This window comes from Giraffa tippelskirchi, chromosome 6 (genome assembly GCF_054371585.1).
Source record: "Giraffa tippelskirchi isolate mGirTip1 chromosome 6, T2T-mGirTip1v1.2.pri, whole genome shotgun sequence".
NCBI lineage: Eukaryota > Metazoa > Chordata > Mammalia > Artiodactyla > Giraffidae > Giraffa > Giraffa tippelskirchi.
In genome coordinates, this window is record NC_137280.1 from 149773519 (window position 1) to 149785597 (window position 12079).

Consider the following 12079-nt stretch of genomic DNA (forward strand, 5'->3'; position numbering starts at 1 on the left):
GGCAGCGTTGTTATTGATACATTTATACCTATGACCTGTCATTCTTGACCCAGAGCCTTTAAGTCAGGGGAGTTCAGGTTTCCTGGGACTTTGTCTCCTTATTGTTTTCAGACTTATGGTCGTCTGTCTTCTTAGCTGTGGTTGATGACGTTCAAGTGTAACATGTTCTGTTGAACCAAATGAAGCCCATTCTGTACACATTCTCACTACATAGAACAAAAAAGGACAGTAACTTCTCTCAAGGAGCTAGGAGCTGAGATTGGTAGATTCACTCCCTTCAAAAGCAAATTTACATGACCTGTTAACAGTTTGCTGGGTTCTTTGGTCTAGACACCACCTTTAGAAATTTTTATCATAATAACACCTACATACTAGGAACAAGGCGACTGAGCACACCCACACCAGGAAAGAGAATGGAATCATCTTATGTTTACTCTGGCATTTTGACTTCAGTAATGTTCTCTTTTGAAATGATTGCTAATGAAAAATATACATCTATAATTTTTAATCAACTAGTTTCCCTGACATCCTGCTTCCTGAGGTGAGCCAGTACAGTAAATGGTGATGGTTTTTCTCCAACATATTCCTGGAAGGGGAAGACAAGTTGTGACTGCTCAGCCATGTTTCCTGTTTCAAACTATGGCTTGTTTTGTTTGTTTTAAATTTCTCAGTGTTCCTGGCCTTTACATATAGATAATAAACCTTCTAGCTGTAAGCTTTTCTCTTGAGTACACAAATCATCAGCTTTTGTTTATCAAAACTAAATGGAGAGAAAAAAATGAAAACATTTCCTAGTGATATTTAGCTGTAATCTTACAACTGAAACCTGAAACTCCTACAGTGTAAAGTATTAACTGTGGACTAAGATAATCGTACAACTACTGACAGTACTTGCAGGACTGTGTCTCTATTTGTCAGTTCACAAACTCCCAGGGAATTTGTTGGTTTTGCCGAAGATGGTTGTCTAGCCCAGGACTATCCTGGTGTCCATCTTAACTCCTCAGTCTGTTTTCTAACCCTTCCCTGGAATCGAGATTTGCCATTGGCAGCAGCAAGTGCCTTGGCTCTGTCATTGTGACAGCTCCCATCACCACTAAGCTTCTAAACATTTCATTTGTATTGTTATGAAAATCCATGGCCTCTAGCGTCGCCCCTCCTGGCCCTTTGTATCTGAACTCCGATGATGTTCTGTTTTTATAAGTATCAGTGAATTCACTGGGACTTCCAAAGCCCCAATTCTAGTCATACACTTTGGAAGAAATTGCTGATGGTACTTATTGACTGCTCTTATGGTGCTTATGACTCCTCTTATTAATCCTCTTCAGATTAATGGAAGAATGTCTGGAAAAAGATAAACTAATAAATTGACATGATCCAAATAAGAAATTTTTTAAAACTTTTGCTTATATGAATATGGCATTCAGTAAATAGACTTTTGATCTACCATCATTTTAGCTATCCTTCCTTGAGCTTTCACAATTGGATGCCTCACTCAGAGCTTCATATGTGTATGTGTGTGTAAAATATATATACAATAGTGTATTATGTTATTATGCTATATGTGCGTGTGTGTATAATGTAATGCATTATGTTATCATCAGAATTTCCTTTTTGGTAAAATAGGAACAATATATGTCTCCTAGGGCTTTGCCACAGTACTGATGTAACACTCAAAGAACTTGGCACATTAGTAATCCTTCAATTGGGCTGCTATTGCCATGATTTTGATTTAGTGTTGTTTCTATCATTCTTACTTGATAGATGAGGAACCTATTTCACAGGAATTAACTTCTTTCAGAAAGTTCACCTAATATGACAAGATTCAGATTTGAATCAAGGAATAAAATCCTGGTTTTTGAAACCATTTTCCTTCCACCTAGGCATTTTGATTCTTTTGCGTTTTGTTTTGCTTCAGTGAGTCAGGCATATGCCTTCTTAAGTAGTGTGCCTTATGCATGCTGTTTCCATCTTTTTTACATTTTTTTTTTTTCTTCCTTTAATACACTTGTTTCTTTCCCTAGCAGAACTGAGAACTTCTGTCTGGTGTACCTCCTGCAGGAGAGGCTGGGTTGGGATGGGAAATGAGATTAGGAAATAACCTGAGAAACTTTCTCTTTTCATACCTGGATTCATTTCTTACCTCTTCTGCCTACTGTAGATCTCTGAGTTGATTTGCTAGTGGTAAAGAATCCCCCTGCCAGTGCAGGAGATACAAGAGACCTGGATTTGATCCCTGGGTCCGAAAGATCCCCTGGAGGAGAGCATGGCAACCTGATCCGGTATTCTTGCTTGGAGAATCCCAGGGACAGAGGACCCTGGCGGGCTGCAGTCCCTGGGGTCGCAAAAAACAGGACACGGCTGAAGCGGCTTAACACACATAAATGCACACGCACATCATGTATGTCAAAAAGTATGTTTTCTTACTTAAGTTGCATTTGTGAGAACAGTCTCTCAAATACATGAAACATATCTTTATTGTTGTCTTCTTATTTGTCATTGGCTCTTTAAATACCATTATCACAAGTGCCAGAGGACTCAGAGCCAGGACCTGGGTGAAATGAATGAGATGCCCAGTGTGCAAAATTTAAGGAGACTCATTCTGTGTGTGTCGTGCCAGTGCAGAATCTCTGCACCTCTGTGCCACGGCCTCCTTAAAATTTGCACCACAAAAGCTTCACTTGGCTTCCCTAAACCCACTCCTTAGGAGTACCTCTTTATTTTTTCTTAGAGTCCCTTTTCTTAGATGATTCCTGGATTGAGAATGAAGGCACTTTGTTACTTTGGCTTTTTCATAATAATGGGCTTAATTCACAGCCCTCTTGGAATTTGCCATGACAGGATAACAAGTTTAAAATCAGACAGCGTGCTACTAAGGGCCAGGTGTTCAAAGTATAATAAACACCTCCCTAAAGATTAGAAAATGAATATTTAACTAGATGACTCCATTTGATTTCCTTCATTCATTTTTTATTATTTCAGTGAAAATGTTCTTGATAGAAATCACATTGACAGGATTTTAATATCTTCTGGTAAATGAAACCTGTCATTCTAATGGGCATATTTCTTGACAGTAGCATTTGGTAAACTCTGGTGGCCACTGATTTTCTTTCTAGCTAAGACTAAAGGAATTCCTTGCACCTTGAACATCAAGAGTACACAATCTGTCCTGAGAGGCTGATAATTATGATGAAACTGGTTATATTAATTAGGTCGTGTTTACAAAGAATCAGATGATTTTTTAAAATAGGAAAACAAAATAACCTCATCTAGGGAAGCTTTAAGTGCTTAATTATTGTTATTTTCCTTTCAAAGGCAAAGAAAACAATCTTGCCCATCAAAACAGTTTTATGCAGAGAATGTTAGGTTCTTTTCTGAAAACCTAGGCCCAAGAAGAGAGGCTTTCTAGAGGTGACATTCATTAAAAAAAATTAGCAGATCATACAGTTATTTTGCAAATAGAGGTCAACACATGTGGCTTTACATTTCCTCTGTGTTTACCTTAAGATTGTAGTTCCAGAAATGCTGATGTAGTGAGAAACATTTTAGAGCTCCAGTATCAGATTTTGTTAAGTATTTTCCAATAATCACAATTGACAGTTTGCATCTGATTTCCTATCAGAACTCAGAAAAAAGTCCCAAGTAATGCACAAAGCCTGATAAAAGCATCAGATTTCTCTACACCGCCTCATAGCCGTAAGTGTTGTCTTGTCACCTTCATTTTCATGCTTATGCTGGAGAAGGCCCAGTGTAATTTTGTTGCTGCTATTGTTTTTAACTTGTGCTGCCAACATTAAGGGAGATTCACAAGTGCGTTGCTGTTTTTTGTTGTAAATTCTCTAAGATTCTCATGGAAGATTGAACCCAATGTAAGGTATACTCAGGGGACATTGACACAAAATAAGGTGTCCTGTTTTGCAGCTTTCATAATGCTTGTTTCATTGCATTTCTTTGCACTGGATTGAATTAAAGCTGAACCTAAGATAAATAATGACTTTCTGATTGTCTCTCTATAAATGATGAAATGTATACAGTCACTCAGCAGAGAGACAAATAAATAGCTTGTGTGACCTTTGGGAGGAGAGAGAAACTATTAAAAGCTAGAGATGTGGTTTTATAAAAAAAAAAAAATTTAGTTTGCTTTTTGTATTTTTAAAAGCATTTTTTTTCCTTTCCATATCATGTTTGTTAATGGCTATAGTGACAGGAATTGCATTTCAGAATCTGCTCAAATCCTCATGGAAGCAGCAACTGAGACTGAAGAAAAACTGACTCTATCAGGTTAATCTAGGATTTCCAAACTGAGTTGAGATCAAAAAAAGAAACCCAAGATTTCCCAGTGAATGGGGATCTTGGTTTTATTTATACAAAGCTCTTCCATCACCCACTCCAGTATGATGCTTCTGAAATGCAGAAACCTGTCACTTCGGAGATAAACTCCTAATCCACCTCTGTCCTTGGCATTCTCTGTGTTCAGCGGGCAGGTTTCTTTGGTGTGGATATTTCCTATCACTTATTCTCAGCACTACCTTTGTGTCATAAGCTGATAGCTTTAACTGATGCTTTTCTTGTCTTCCAGATGCAACGAAGACATCCAGACGGTTCTGTGCAGGGTTTTGAGAGCAGCCCCTGTTGAAGCTCTTCTCCAGGTAATCCGCTGGAATGACAGCACGTGTGTCATAAACCAAAAGCCTTGCTCCTATGTTCACCCAATCAAAGCATCTGTGAGTGTTCTTCCCTAAGTGAATATGCAAATCAGCAGTAGCCTCATTTGATAATTTTTCTTGTTCATAGTGAGGATTTCAACCTTTCTTGCTATTCATGTATATATTGGGGGAAAAAAGGCATGTGCTTATCAAAAAAACCAACAGCTGCCTCTTGCTCTTCCCAAGCTAAGTTAGTTTTCCAGGGCCCTCATTATACTCTCAGTGTATCCCTTACCATAATTCTCCCACTGCTTGATTTCATCTCTAGGCCAAGAGCTTCTTGCTAATAAAGATGGTGCCTTAATCATTTTTCTTTTTAACCCCCAGTGCCTGACATACAGGTGCTTAAAGAAAGTTGTTCAAATGATTGAATGAACTGATGAAAACAGAAACCTTAAAAAGAATATTGATATCCAGATATAAAGTCCACCATTCGTGACTCCAAGTTTTGATTTTGTATGTTTCATTTTTTCGTTGGTGAGATCTTGCTTTCCAGCTAAGCAGCCGTGCTGCCTCGGCTATTCTGTTACATACACACGTGACCATGTGTCCTTTCCCTTCCTGGTAAATATTGATACACATTTGCGCGGGAGAAAGAATGTTCACATTGAAGGAAGACTTGATATGTTCTAATGAGGCTGACTATCTCAGAGCTGGTAGTTCTCACCCTGAGAATTCTTCCTGTCACCCAGCGTGTTTCAGTCAAAGCGTTAGCCAGTTGGTGAGCGAGATTTTGGAAAAGTTCCAAGCTATAGTTAATTATGTGCTTTTTCGAAGCTCGACTGTCTTTGCTGCCTTCATGGATGCCTTTTCTCTATTTATTATGTGGTTTGTTTTGCTTTTCTGAATATCTAACCTTATTTACAGTTTTCTTTCATAAAATAGAAACATACTATAACATCGAGGCAAATTACACATTGCATTAGATTTGTTCAAAGGTTTTAAAAAGGCAGTGAGATGACATATGTAATAACACTCTGAAAACTATAAAGAATCCTACTGCTAAAAAGAATTTATCGTTTAATGTCATTCATTTTCCTTTTTAAAAAGCACGTGAGAATGTCTAAAGTTTGAACCTGTGACATGTATTTTTTGTGGAGTTTTGGTGGACTTTTTGGTCTTTCTGGTTTTTGTACAAAATGAGTTGTTTATATGTATGTATATATGTGTGCTTTCTAGAGATTTCCAGGGTAGGTTTTTTTTTTTTTTTTCAGTTCATTTATTTCACTTTGATTTTGCTTGTTCATGCCTGCAGAGAATAAACTTTATGATAAAGCTGATACTTCAACTCTAAAAATAAGAAGTCTGTGGGATTTGTAGGGGGGGTGGTCAAGAAAAAGAACAAGCTGAGGAAAAATTAAATAGTTCCCAAAGAGCATTTTACTTACTGAAATATAATCCCAAAGGAAATTGCTATAATGTAAAAGACTTGGAATAAGAATTCTTGATATTAGGTACATGTAAGTTACGGTCAGAAGAGCTAAGAAATTGATGAATTGTAGATAATCTCTGTTGCTGTGTTTGAAGACATTTCATGGGTGAATTCTGAAATGGAGTCCTCTGTTGGGTAGATACTTACTTTGGTAGCCTCAGTATTATTGATCCATTGAAGACAAAGAGAAAAATGTTCTGATACATATGCTAAGAATTTGCTTCCTGGAGAAGGTAGACAGTCTCAGGCTTCCTAACTTTTCATTACAATTGTGAAGCCCACCTAGGAAGACAGAGGTGTGAATTATTAAAGAAGCTGAGTTTTCAAGCCTTGAAGCAGAATTTGCAGTACTCTGCAAATTTTACAACATCTTGTTTGAAAATACACATTTTCCCCATCATGTTTAGAGAGAGAATGAAAGATAATTCACTCAGGAGTGAGAAAAGTTAGCCATGACACTAAAACTAAACTGAATGTTTTAAAGTGTAAGTTGGGTTTTAGACACTTCCTTTAAGAATCAGAGATTTATAATTTGAACAGCTGGCCTGCTGTTTGCTATTATGTCAGTCCTAAAATAATCTGTGGGAAAATTTAATGTTGTTATTAATATTTTAAATCTTTTGGTATAGATAAGCTGGTATAATAATGCTTAAGTTTTCAAATCATACGTGATTTTTTTTCTTAAAACATCCTATTTTGTGTTATGACATGAACTAAAACTTTTTTAAAGAAAAGAATAAAGCATGGTATATAGTGTGGGAGAATAAACATTTTGCTTTCTTCTTTCCTAGATCACACACTAACTAGTAGGTAATGGTGAGGGTTTTAGGACAATTCTGGCTAGAAATAAATTCTCTTGACCATTTTTCTAACTGTAGAATATTGACCAACTACTTAATATCTTCAAATTATAGTTTTTCAACCTGTAAAGTGGGAATTATAATAGAAACCATCTTTTGAGCTTGTTATAATGATTTAATCAGGAAATAGATTGTAAATGGAGTAGTGTCTGGAAAAGAAATATGTCGGATGTTCATTTATTCTAGTATCTCTGTGAAGGATACTGTGAGAAAAAGGTAGACTTTTTTTGACTCAAATGCTATGGGCTTTTGCAGACTTAGTAAGATATATCCAAAGTAGAACCTTTTATTTGTGTGATGACAAGTATGTCAATATATTTTGCTCCCAATTTTCTTTGTATTGAAAGTGAGGGCTGGCGATACATATGTTCCAAGAGAAGTAAAAGTGTGACAAGGTCTTCTTTCCACTTTGACTGAAATGCTCATTAGTTCCTGCTAATGAGAAAAGTTTAGGTCAGAAGCCAAAAGAGTACATTCTCAGGACAAGAAATGAGAGAGGTCAAATAGCCAAGGTTAAGAATCAGGGATCCAGGTCAAATAGTGACAATGGATAATGTAGTGTTGAGAATCAGATGGCCACAAGCAGAAGGTATACACTCTTTTGGAGAAAAGATATAAACACAAATTGTCACAACTGGAATGAATTAAAGCAGTGTGTTCCTTGACATCAACCAGAATATCATTAGAAGAGTTTCCTTTGGAGTTATGACAAAAGTTAATTTGAAGCATTTTTTTTTTTTTTTGGATGCCAGATAATAGATAAATTTGCTTTAAAAGCAATATGCCTATACAATATACAAAATATTTGCTGGATGGAATGAGAATTAGGGACAGGATCATATTATAAGATACAGTTAGCATCAGAGGTGCCTTTGTGAAGATAGGCATTCTACTTGTAATGCCTTGTATGAACAAATGCCTCAGTTCATGTTTGGGTTTGATCACTCATTTATTCACGCATTCACTAGTTTATTCATACATTTTAAACTTATTTTGTTTCTGTTAGATAACACGATTATAGCATAATCTTTTTCTGACATTTTTCGTGTCGATATGTTAACTTGCTTGTTCTGCTTTCTTATGTTTTTCTCTTGCAGCCAAAATAGAGAACTTCTCTTTTTATAGAGCCATGTGATAAATGGTGTTGAAGGAATATCTTCCTGCTCTCATGCTTGCCTCTATGCAGTGCAGTTTCTCTCCACCAAACATTTGGAGGGATCTTTGTGAAAAATACATTCAAAAGTGTCATTCCCCTAAGACTCTTTATTCACTTTCCCTTGGTCTCAGAAGATAATCTAACCTCTTCACCTGGACCTAAACAGCCCACATAAGTTGTAACTCTCCAGCCCCACGATATTCCTCTCTTCTCGCTCACCACTCTCCAGCCAACTTGAGCTGCTGCTTTTTCCTAGAATATCCCAGCCCTGAGAAATCAACCTGAGATTTCTGTGTCTGGCATCTCTTTGTGCCTCAGCAGAAGGCACTTATTCCTGTCCTTCAGGTCTCAGCTCAGATATTACCTAATTAGAGAGAGCTTTTTTGACTAACCTATGTTATTCTGTCATCACTCCACCTACTCACTTTAAAACATTTATCACAATCCACTATTTTTGTTTACTGAGTTAATTACATTACTATGATCTCTTTTGACCCCATTAACATATATCTGCCAAAAGATGAATGATTTTTTCTGTCTCAGTTGGGACTCTATCCCCTGGGACCAGAAAAATAAATGTTTAGCAGTTGGTAGGTGCTCAATAGTATGTTTTAACAAATGAATGTATCACAGCTTTATTATCTTGTCACTATCATAGTTCATAATCTTCCTCATGCTTTGTGTTACTCCGTGTTTACTGAGGACTTAGGATGTGAAAGGTACTTAGACCTTAGGGGAGTAAAGATTAATAAAGACTTGATTCCTTCACTGTATGATAGGGCTCACAGATAGTTTTCTGCTTGTCTTGGCCAGTTCCTAGATTTCTGTGTATAGAAAGAGACTGGGGCTATGTCTCAACACAGTAATGAATGCCAGCAGCACAGAAGAGAGAAGACAAAATACTCATGTCATAAGTTGTCCATTCCTGATGAACTAATAGAATTAGCATAATTCTTGTGGAAGAATGTGTTTTGTTTTGTTTTCTGTAAGTCTCTCTAATGCGCCTGTTACCTTTAGCGGTGGAACTTTTTTGCATAGGTGGAAGTCACTCCACTTGTCCACCGCGACCCTCCTCTCCCCTTCCTACACCTCCTCATGGCCCCTTCACCTAGTGGTCATCCTTCATATCTCAGTCAAAGACTCCCTTTCAGGGATTCATCCTCTGACTATTTCTCCGTCGTCCCCTGACTAGGTTAATTTTTCTGCCTTATACTTTCCTGGCCCCATGGACTTCTTTTCATAGTACTTATCATTGTTGTCATTATACATGAATCTGTGTCCTTAGTGGATTAATTGTCTATCTGTCATACTGGACTGTGAACTCCATAAGGACAAGTCTTTGTTTTGCTATTTCCAATGCCAGCCACCTGAGATTACACCATGTTTCCCTTAGAAAATCATCGTTCGTGTAATATTATACTGATTCCAAAGCACTTAATCTAAGGTAACATAATTTTGTTTAAACCTGGCCCTTAATGATTTTGATACATTCTCACTGCTAGGGTTTTGTGCTTGTAGCTAGAGATGACGGGGCCTCCCTGGTGGCTCAGATGGTAAAGAATCTGCCTGAGATGCAGGATGATTTCATCAAGTAACAATTTTTAAATTTATGACAGTAAATGATTATGAAACAGAGAACTACAACCATGGATATCTGTACCACAGAAAAAGAGATAGAATTTTTGTTGCCTGACCAAATCTCACCACTTCAGTTTAGCATCATTCAGTTACTTTTGCCAACATTGTTCATCACCATTTCCAAGTTTCTTTCATGTCTTATATCATGGAAATTAGTGATTAAAACATTTCCTATCCAGATAGAAAACATAATGTGGACAAGCTTTTTCCCCCTCAGGCTCCCTTGTGTCCTATCTCCCCAGAATATTTTAGGAAAAAAAAAAAATGATTGGGTAACTTGCTTCATTTAATAGCTGATTTTTGCCCAGTTTGTTTAAGAAAAACAGGCTCCAAAATTCCTGTACCACTTTCTTTTTAAAAGGTAAAGATGTGAAATGAACACGATACTTAGACTTTCAGAGCCAGTGACTTAATATTTATAACCTTGAGGTTGCCTTTGATCTTAAATCAGCTTTTAATTACCATGTAGTTACATTGGTGAAAAAATGATTCTATTATTTCCAGAGTACAGCAAGGATATGACCAATACTATCTCATGAGTACAATTATTTTAAGGCTTTTATTACTGATTATAGTTGGTTTATTATAATTGATTGTTCACTGGCCTTATAGACTATTTACTTAAGATTCTATTCAGTATTACAGCTGCTGCTGCAGCTGCTTTTCCTCTGAGATTCCACAATTTCCTGAGAGTAGCAGGGTTCCTATTTGGAAGAGGGTGTAATTGGGCTCAAGGGGGATACTTTACTTGGTGTCTCCTGGAATGTGTTACAAGAGGGTGCTTAATTCCCAACTCCAAGAAGAGGTTAAAAATGTAAAGAGATGGTAGATGAACTCTTTAACCATTACAAACTGACAGAAGCAACAGTGAAACTGCTCAATTATCTGTCCACTTATTCAGCTAGCTACCTAGCTTGCTATTCACAGCCAGTTGTACCTTTGTAGTAGATTCATTTAATAAATTTATAAATTTTTCCTGATTGCTCAATTCCCAGCCCAGCCTCATTTCTTCTTTTGGAAAAAAAAAAAAATGTGTTTTTCTTAATGTTTCTATACAATTTGTTTATTCAACAAACATGATTGAGCATCTACTATGTGCCTGGGACAACTTTTGCAACTCATAAAAACTTTATTAGCAAGCAGACAAAAATAGTCATTCATCCTATTCTGTAAGCTTGAGAAATTGCTACTCTATTAGGTACTTTGACAAGTGGTTGAATGAAAAGTTTACAACAGCATATATGCCCAGTAGTGGGATTGCTGGGTCATATGGTAGTGTTATTCCTAGTTTTTCAAGGAATATCCATACTGTTCTCCATAGTGGTTGTATCAGTTTACATTCCCACCAGCAGTGCATGAGGGGTCCTTTTTTCCCACATCCTCTCCAGCATATATTGTTCATAGATTTTTTACAGTGTCCATTCTGACAGATATAAGGTGATACCTCATTGTAGTTTTGAGTTACATTTCTCTAATAATGAGCAATGTTGAGCATCATTTCATGTGTTTATTGACCATCTGGTGCTCTGTGACAACCTAGAGGGATGGGAGGGAGGTTGAAGAGGAGGAGATATATGTATGCTTATGGCTGATTCACATTGTTGTGCAGCATAAACCAACAAAACATTGTACACCAGTTATCCTCCAATTAAAAAAAAATTTTAAAAATACAGATTAAAAATACGCACATGCCAAGTTTACAGCAACATTCTGATGGCACAATCACCTAACTTTCTAACTGAATCAAGTAACGGAATCCTTCAACAATTTTGAAATGGGGGAAGGGCATGAAAGAACGCAGGGTATTATAGACTAAAGGTATTTCTCTAAATGTGTTAGACTGTGGATGGCTGTATTGTTTCAGTTTCATCCTGCTTATGCAAGGGCAGACATTTTAGCCACTTCCAGAGTTAAACTTAACTCTTTTCATAAGTTAAAAAAAAAAGTATTTTCATACAGTTTATTCTATATAAAAACAAAACCCTCAAGTGAATATTTTTATAGGTATATTTACAGTACGTGTCTACATTCAGTTCAGTCCCTCCGTTGTGTCCACCTGTTTTTGACCCCATGGACTGTAGCACACCAGGCTTCCCTGTCCATCAGCAACTCCTGGAGCTTGCTCAAACTCATGTCCATTGAGTTGGTGATGCCATCCAACCATCTCATCCTCTGTCATCCCCTTCAGTCTTTCCCAGCATCGGGGTTTTTTCCAAAGAGTCAGTTCTTCACATCAGGTGGCCAAAGTATTGGAGCTTCAGCTTCAGCATCAGTCCCTCCAGTGAATATT

General features: G+C 37.1%; 1 protein-coding gene across 1 annotated transcript in view; it reads left to right on the plus strand.

Annotated features, from left to right (window-relative positions):
- Positions 1–12079, plus strand: part of TENM2 (teneurin transmembrane protein 2) — a 1754865-nt gene that overhangs the window by 9814 nt on the left and 1732972 nt on the right. Inside the window, exon 2 of the mRNA XM_081504400.1 lies at positions 4577–4646. The gene's annotated coding sequence lies outside the window, so the exon portion shown is untranslated. The remainder of the gene's footprint in view (positions 1–4576; positions 4647–12079) is intronic.